At 42.2% G+C, this 9353-nt stretch overlaps 1 protein-coding gene across 1 annotated transcript in view; it reads right to left on the reverse strand.

The window, feature by feature from the left end:
- CLU (clusterin) overlaps positions 1-2463 on the reverse strand; it is a 577758-nt gene extending 575295 nt beyond the window's left edge. The window contains exon 1 of the mRNA XM_063441969.1: positions 2459-2463. The gene's annotated coding sequence lies outside the window, so the exon portion shown is untranslated. The remainder of the gene's footprint in view (positions 1-2458) is intronic.
- Positions 2464-9353: the final 6890 nt, after the last annotated feature.

Below are 9353 nucleotides of genomic sequence, written 5' to 3' on the forward strand. Positions count from 1 at the left end.
GCACAGGCAGGACTTCAGAGAATGACAGTGTGGAAGCAACCTGCCGTATATCATTGGCAAAAACACTAAAAACTTCCTTAACCTCTGAAACCTCATTGCAAGCCAAGTCATTTGTCCCTAAATGGACAAGTACATCCAATTCCCCTTCCTGCTTTGCTTGCTTAACAATATTACCGATACGTCTCCTGTCTCTGTGAGCAGTAGCTCCGGGAAGACACCTCACAAGACCACCATTGTCCATCTCCACACCTCTTATGATGGAATCCCCCACCAACAACTGCTTTCTGGAAACTATTGACAAACAGGAGATTGATATTACTCCTGTCATTCCCCCAGACAGGATAATAGCAACTACTGTATTATCTATTTCCTCGTCCCTATTGCAGGCCATACAAGCGAAACAAAGCATGGCACCTAGCGAGAGGCCTAATGATAAATTGTTCGTTGACATTCCCGAGAGACGGAATATTCTGTCACTATATCACGATACTAAGACTGCTGGACATCCTGGTATTTCCAAAACAGTGTCAGCTGTTTCTCGGTATTTTTGGTGGGATTCCTTACGAAAGGATGTCACTGACTATATAAGTGCTTGTACTACTTGTGCCTGTATGAAATCCTCTCGTAGAGTTCCTTGTGGGCTGTTGCTTCCGTTACCCGTTCCCGAGAGACCTTGGTCCAACCTATCTATGGATTTTATTGTTGAATTACCCCCTTCGAATGGTAACACAGTCATCCTGATGATAGTTGACCGGTTTTCCAAAATGGCTCACTTTGTGTCTCTTCGCAAGTTGCCCACATCCAAGGAACTGGCCCTTATCTTCGCTAAAGAAGCATTTCGGTTACATGGCATTCCCTTATCTATTGTGTCCGATAGGGGTAGCCAATTTATTTACAGGTTCTGGAAGGCCTTTTGTACAGAAATGGGTATTTCTCTCTCGTTTTCTTCCGCTTACCATCCCCAGTCTAATGGAGCTGCTGAACGTGCCAACCAGTCTCTGGAGCAGTACCTCCGTTGTTTTGTGTCTCACCAATTGGTCTGACCTGCTTCCTTGGGCTGAATTTGCTCGGAATAACGCCACTCATGATTCTTCCGGCCAAAGCCCTTTTTACGTCGTCTATGGCCAGCATCCCGTTGTTCTTCCGGCTGCATTCTCCTCACAGGGCATGCCAGTTCTGGATGAACATTTGGCTGGTTTGCGTAATACTTGGGAGCAGGTTCAGCGTTCTTTGGTTGACTCTGCTGCTCGCCAGAAGGCTCAGGCTGACAAGCATCGCAGAGCGGCTCCTTCCTATGTTGTGGGGGACAGAGTTTTGCTTTCCACGCGGAATATTCGTCTCCGGGTGCCTTCTATGAAATTGGCTCCCCGCTTCATTGGTCCTTATCGTATTATACATAAGGTTAATCCCGTTTCTTATGCCTTGGGTCTGCCTAAGAATCTGCGCATACCTAATATTTTTCACACCTCGTTGTTGAAGCCTTACGTGTGCAACCGCTATACCCGGCATGCTCCTCCTCCTCCTCCTGTCTCTGTGGAGGGTCATGAGGAATTCGAAGTGTCTGCTGTTCTTGACTCTCGTTTCCTTAGGGTTCGGCTTCAGTACTTGGTGCATTTGAAGGGTTATGGGCCTGAGGAGCGCAGTTGGATTTCTGCTGATGCTGTTCATGCTCCCCGCCTTGTGCGTTCTTTCCATTCACGTTTTCCTGCCCGACCTAGTCCTGCCCGCCCGGAGGGCGTGTCCTCAGGGGGGGGTACTGTAGCATTACTCACCTTTCCCAGGGGCCGGCCGCGGTCCTCTCTTCAAGCCGCGCGCGGTCCTGCGGCTGCACGAGCCGCGCGCGGCTCATCCGACGCTTCAGGCAGGAAGGCGGGCAGTGACCGCGAGATGCGGTCACATGTCCCGCCTGAATCTAAGTGCGCGCCGCGAGTCTCGGGCGCGCTCTTAAAGAGACAGTGGGAGCCTAAATTGCCAAAAGGCTCCCATTGGCCCCTGTCATCCCACACCCCCCATACACTTACCTTTTGGGGGTGTGGAAGTGACAAGAGCCAATCACATTAGTTTTGAACCTATTTATACTTACCCTTTTCCCTTAGTTCCTTGCCCTATCGTGGTTTCTGCTACAGTTCCCTTTAGTGCTTGTTGTGTTCAGTTGTGTTCCTCCGTATTTGACCTTGGCTTTGTATTCTGACTTCGTTTTCGCTTTATCCTTGTCTGTACTGTTTGCCGGCTTGCTGATTCCTGTGTACCAGTCCCCGGCTAGTTCTCGTTTACGCTGTCTCTTTGTGCCCTTGACCTCGGATCGTTCCTGACTCTGTACTTCTCCTATTACGTCGAGTCCGGACACTCTAAGGTCCGGTAGACATATCTCTCCTCTGTGCTGTCTTCTGTTTGGCTAGATCCTGCGTGTAGGGGTATATTCTCGTTACACAGAGGTGTGCTGAGCTCGACACAGGGAGGATGCTGATGACTTTTCCAAGCCATCTGCCCTGGACTTTATGAGTTATGCTTGATGGGACAACAAAGAAAAAAAGAAAAGTGTGGTGGTAGCAATGTAGGTACGTGGGTGGTGCTTTATGTGAGCACGGCACAAGGTGTTCCTTGATGTCATATTGCAATCTATCTGCCTCTTCACAATAAAAACAATCTGGCAAGTTAGAATCTTGGAACACCTGAACAATATACGTAAGGGACTTGTTACTCATTCAGTCTCCGCCCACTGCTCCAGCTGTCCTTCTTTTTCATTTAAAGAGTTTCGATGTATGGGGATCGAGCATGTTCTGCCCTACTGGCGGGGAGGGGATAGAGTTAAGAAGCTGTCCCAGAGGGAAACCTTCTGGATACACAAGCTAAAGACCCTGGAACCCAGGGGCTTAAATATTGGGATAGATCTTGTGTGTTTTTTGGAGTAACCGTAACGATTACTCTTCTCTCTATAATTTCTTTTTAAAGGGAGTACCCTTCCTCTAGACAAAAGAGTACCAATTAATCATATAGGTTACTAGGGACAGGTTAATGTGGACTCCCTCTGGCCTGGGGATAACCCTTTTTATTCTCTCTTTTTTCTCCTTTCTTTTTCTTTTTCTTTTGATGATATGGGACAATGAGAGTGATCTATTTTTGGTGCATATGTATGAGACCAAAGAATATAATTAGGATAAAAAACAGATCAAGATATCATATATGAAACAATAATAATCACTTACGTAGTTTATATTATATAGTTATGTGTACTAATTAGGTATTTATAATGTCCTTAACTAATAATATTCAGGGAACATTTGTAAAATTTATAGGTTATGGTTTTTTTAGTTGATTATTTTTTGAGCCTATCAGGTATGAGTCACTCGAATAATTTTTGTAATTTTTGTAATAGGTGCTTGTCACCTTTACTGATTCACGGAGGAATCTATAACTTCAAACAGGTTTTTGGAGATAAGGTGCGTGTCACTTTAAAATAAACCTATGGAGGGGTTTATTATGACAATATCCTCAATAAAGAAGAGGTTTATAGAAATTTATGAAGAGTCTGTCACTTTAAATAGATTTGCAGAGAAAGTGTTTGCTATTTCCATAGAATTACAGACACCAGAAGTATAATGTTTAATGTTTAATTTTGTCACATGACAAGTTCAAGTTCACTCAAGTAATTAATTATGTTTGTATACCACATATTAATTTATTTTTTCTCCTTCTAGAGATTAATTGCACCTTTAGTTATGTTTTGAGCTTTTAAGGGCTTTTCTAAATGCATTAGGATGTTTTCGATTGAGATAGTTGTGTAATACCCACTGAGCATGTGCGGACTGCCCTTGGAACGCATGTGGAACGCACGTGGAACGCATGTGGAACGCGGAAGTGAAAGAAAACGTCTACTTCCGGTTCCGGCGTATGAAAAAAACGCGCTCGTTTTCTGGGCATTGAAATGCCGAAAATGGAATCAGCTGGATGATACTATCCCTGGACCAATGGAGAGCAGCCTGGAGGACACCCCCCACAATTAGGACCAATGGGACATTGGGATTAGCCCTATTTATAGTGATTATTGTTAGGGTGAGTAGGATGTGTATTTTTTACAATCTGCAATATTGCTGTTGATTTGTTTTACTGTGCGGTCCCTGATGAAGTTCCTGTGTTGAACGAAACGCGTTGGACCTACTGCTGCACTTTTATATTTTATCTGCTTGGTGTTGTATCACCTTTTAAAGAAAATAAAGCTACAAATATTTTCTACCATTACTCACCTGGAGTCCTGTGTCCCATTTGGCTGCTAGACACTACCGAAGGATACCAGCATCCCCCCATACTCCCTGGGGAGGCACCTTGAATGCTGTTTTACCTTTACTATCTCGTGAGTGCATCCATTTTAGCGCACATTTTCACTGTATATACTGTATCACACTATTGTTTTTTTTCCTTGTATGTTCCCTATATAGACTGTACAGCCGTATCCCACTTCTGCTTGTGGTTCTATACATATATATGATCGTTTCTTGGTGGATAACGATCGTGGGAGGCTACAGACTAATTGAAGTTAAGTAATTGATATTTTACACTTAACAACGTAGTTGTTTTGTTTTGCTGTTTGTTACATCCACCTTTTCTTTTTGGTACACATATCTGACATTGATTGCATTGACTATGGCCACAAATGTGAATTTTCTGTCTAATTTACAAAATAGTCGCAGGAGAAGATTTGAGGCAATGTTTAGTGAGTGGGATAAACCACAGCCACTTAAAGGGCTAGATGAGTTCTTTAAGAAAAAAGAAAGGCTATTAACGGCCGAAACAAAAAAATGGTGGGAGATAGCCTACCTAGAAAACTATCTTAAGGAAGGTTTAATCCCACGGGGTCTGAGAATAGATAAAACACCGGCCTTTGGGCTGGAGGATGACCTTTTTTTACAAGAATGGGATGAAATTCTCACAAATTGTTCCTTTCAGTTAATTCAACTTATAATTAAACACTCTAAAGAAATGCAAAATAAATTGGAGAATGAACTAATTGAACTTGAATCTAGCCCTCCTATTGATACTGAGGGAAGGGACTTTAAAGAGAGAGATGAAATCTTGCAAACTAATATTAAAAAACTTGATGAAAATATTGCTGAAACAAAAAACAGGAAGTATAGTAGGGATAAGGAGGATAAATTAACTAATAACTTTTCCACTCGTAACAAACTAATAAGGAAAAAATCACGTTACATTCCTCTAAGAAATACCCATACTACCCCTTCAAATAGAACACGAAGCAATTCAAGATCCAGAGCCCATCATAGGGCTAGTAATGCACCGAGGACTGGTCGGTCTGCTTACCACCCCTCTTCGAGGAGTGGACAGAGACCTACGCCCCCTCGGAGGCATACACCAGACAGAGTGGTGAATACTAGATTTCAGACCCAGCCTCCATATAATCAATCAGACAAACTTAGGACTCTAAAACAGGTTAACGAACAGGAGATAAATTTTCAGGGGAGACCGAGAGGTCCAAAGGAGAAAACCATCACAAATTATTTCCGCCCCAGAACCGAAACTTGGGAGCATTCCAACAGGTTCACTCCTCTGTATCAAGACTCCCCTCAGAAGAGGGTGAGAACAGAGGACTAGATTCAAGTTCCAACTCTTTTTCTTCCCGTGATGTGGAGGAAAGAGGTAAAGGCATTTTCAATTTAACTGGTATCCCCCTCACATCAGATGAAATAGATTTACTTTCAAAAGGGATGAAGTTTGCCCCTAATAAGATGGCTAATGATTTTAATCTGTATATAGACCTCAAAAAATTTATTCGCTCCCTAACTATTAGAAGGCACTTTCTTTTACACCCATCTAACACTGAGGGTGAGGTTAATAGTATAGATGTGAAAGAGAATTATAAGTTTCAACCTAGGTCCCATTTTTTTCCGGTTCAAAGTAAGGGTCCATTCTTGGAGACCTTTGAGCATATGGTGGACCAGGCTTTTCAATCCATTACTCTCGAAAGAAAGAGAGGTTCATCCCCTTTTAATTTAACTAAGAAGGAGAAGGACACTTTACAACATCTTATGGAAAGAGAGGACCTGGTGATCAGGGAGGCCGATAAGGGAGGAGGGATAGTGTTGATGACAGCCTCCTACTATCTGAAGGAGTCCCTTAACATCCTGGGGGATAGGAAGACGTATATTAAATTACAAAATAACCCCACCCTGGTGTATAATTTAAAACTGAAGGAAATTTTGATCAAAGCCAGGGACAGCGGAATTATATCGCAAAAGAATTTTGATTTCTTGTTTCAAAAAAATCCAGTAATTCCAATATTCTACTTTCTTCCTAAAACCCACAAACGCCTCCCTGATCCACCAGGTCGCCCTATTATTAGTGGAGTGAACTCTCTCACAGCTAATTTATCAGCATATATGGATTCGTTTCTCCAAAAATATGCCCAGGGGGCCCCCTCATATATACGTGATACTAAGTCCTTTCTCCAAGAATTGGAGAGTATAGAATGGGAATCCGACTACAGTTGGGCCACGCTTGACGTGACATCTCTGTATACGGTAATCAATCACCGCTTGGGGCTGGAAGCCCTTGATCACTATATGTCCCAGGATTTGGACTTGTCCTCAGGCCAGAGGGATTTCATATTGACTTCTGTCCAGTTTATATTAGAACATAATTTTTTCTTTTTTAACGCTCAACATTATCTCCAGATAACAGGTACCGCCATGGGCACCAGGTTCGCCCCCAGTTATGCCAACACCTATATGCGGAGATGGGAAGAACTCTTCGTGTGGTCTGGGCATGACTGGAGGGAGAGCCTGGTGCTCTGGCGGCGTTATATTGACGATGTGATCGTCATCTGGAAGGGGTCTTCTGACAGCTTTTCAGATTATGTTCATTATCTCAATTCCAACTTGTTCAACCTTGTCTTCACTCCTGAGTGGAACAAGAGCAGAATCCATTTTTTGGACCTCGAAATTTTCTGTGATCAGGGCCAAATCCATACTAAATGTTTCTTCAAGCCAACGGATGGCAATGGTTTCGTTCACCAACGTAGCTGCCACCACAAACCGTGGCTTAAAGGCATAGCGCGTAGCCAGTTCACTAGACTTAAGCGCAATTGTTCCCGCCCACATGATTTCCATACCCAGTCCACACATATAAAGAACAAATTGTGTGCGAGGGGCTATAATAAAAACACCCTAGAGAAAGAGATCCGTTCCATAGGCTCTTTAGAACGAAGCCAACTTTTGGAGGACAAACCACCAGGGACAGGAGGGAGGGGTAATTTCAGATCTTCCTTTGTAACTCAATACAATACCGATCATCTTAAGATAAAAAGAAGTTTAACTGAATTCTGGCCTATCTTACAACAGGACCCCATTTTGGGCAGTTCTCTATCTGAACGTCCAACAGTGATTTTTAAGCGAAATAAGAACCTTAAGAACATGCTAGCGCCCAGCTATGCGATTAAAACCAACAGATCTATTGGACCTCCTGATTCAGGTTGTTTCAGAGGATGCAATAGCTGTAAAGCCTGCACCACTGCCCATATGGAAAGAACCAAGGAATTCGGCAGTTGTGTAACTGGAGAATCCTTTGGGATTAAATCACCTATCAGTTGCCACACGGACCATATAGTATATTTACTGCAGTGTCCGTGTGGCAAACAGTACGTGGGACGGACACAACGTATTCTTAAAGTTAGAATCTTGGAACACCTGAACAATATACGTAAGGGACTTGTTACTCATTCAGTCTCCGCCCACTGCTCCAGCTGTCCTTCTTTTTCATTTAAAGAGTTTCGATGTATGGGGATCGAGCATGTTCTGCCCTACTGGCGGGGAGGGGATAGAGTTAAGAAGCTGTCCCAGAGGGAAACCTTCTGGATACACAAGCTAAAGACCCTGGAACCCAGGGGCTTAAATATTGGGATAGATCTTGTGTGTTTTTTGGAGTAACCGTAACGATTACTCTTCTCTCTATAATTTCTTTTTAAAGGGAGTACCCTTCCTCTAGACAAAAGAGTACCAATTAATCATATAGGTTACTAGGGACAGGTTAATGTGGACTCCCTCTGGCCTGGGGATAACCCTTTTTATTCTCTCTTTTTTCTCCTTTCTTTTTCTTTTTCTTTTGATGATATGGGACAATGAGAGTGATCTATTTTTGGTGCATATGTATGAGACCAAAGAATATAATTAGGATAAAAAACAGATCAAGATATCATATATGAAACAATAATAATCACTTACGTAGTTTATATTATATAGTTATGTGTACTAATTAGGTATTTATAATGTCCTTAACTAATAATATTCAGGGAACATTTGTAAAATTTATAGGTTATGGTTTTTTTAGTTGATTATTTTTTGAGCCTATCAGGTATGAGTCACTCGAATAATTTTTGTAATTTTTGTAATAGGTGCTTGTCACCTTTACTGATTCACGGAGGAATCTATAACTTCAAACAGGTTTTTGGAGATAAGGTGCGTGTCACTTTAAAATAAACGTATGGAGGGGTTTATTATGACAATATCCTCAATAAAGAAGAGGTTTATAGAAATTTATGAAGAGTCTGTCACTTTAAATAGATTTGCAGAGAAAGTGTTTGCTATTTCCATAGAATTACAGACACCAGAAGTATAATGTTTAATGTTTAATTTTGTCACATGACAAGTTCAAGTTCACTCAAGTAATTAATTATGTTTGTATACCACATATTAATTTATTTTTTCTCCTTCTAGAGATTAATTGCACCTTTAGTTATGTTTTGAGCTTTTAAGGGCTTTTCTAAATGCATTAGGATGTTTTCGATTGAGATAGTTGTGTAATACCCACTGAGCATGTGCGGACTGCCCTTGGAACGCATGTGGAACGCACGTGGAACGCATGTGGAACGCGGAAGTGAAAGAAAACGTCTACTTCCGGTTCCGGCGTATGAAAAAAACGCGCTCGTTTTCTGGGCATTGAAATGCCGAAAATGGAATCAGCTGGATGATACTATCCCTGGACCAATGGAGAGCAGCCTGGAGGACACCCCCCACAATTAGGACCAATGGGACATTGGGATTAGCCCTATTTATAGTGATTATTGTTAGGGTGAGTAGGATGTGTATTTTTTACAATCTGCAATATTGCTGTTGATTTGTTTTACTGTGCGGTCCCTGATGAAGTTCCTGTGTTGAACGAAACGCGTTGGACCTACTGCTGCACTTTTATATTTTATCTGCTTGGTGTTGTATCACCTTTTAAAGAAAATAAAGCTACAAATATTTTCTACCATTACTCACCTGGAGTCCTGTGTCCCATTTGGCTGCTAGACACTACCGAAGGATACCAGCATCCCCCCATACTCCCTGGGGAGGCACCTTGAA

This window comes from Pelobates fuscus, chromosome 2, assembly GCF_036172605.1.
Source record: "Pelobates fuscus isolate aPelFus1 chromosome 2, aPelFus1.pri, whole genome shotgun sequence".
Classification (NCBI taxonomy): Eukaryota; Metazoa; Chordata; class Amphibia; order Anura; family Pelobatidae; genus Pelobates; species Pelobates fuscus.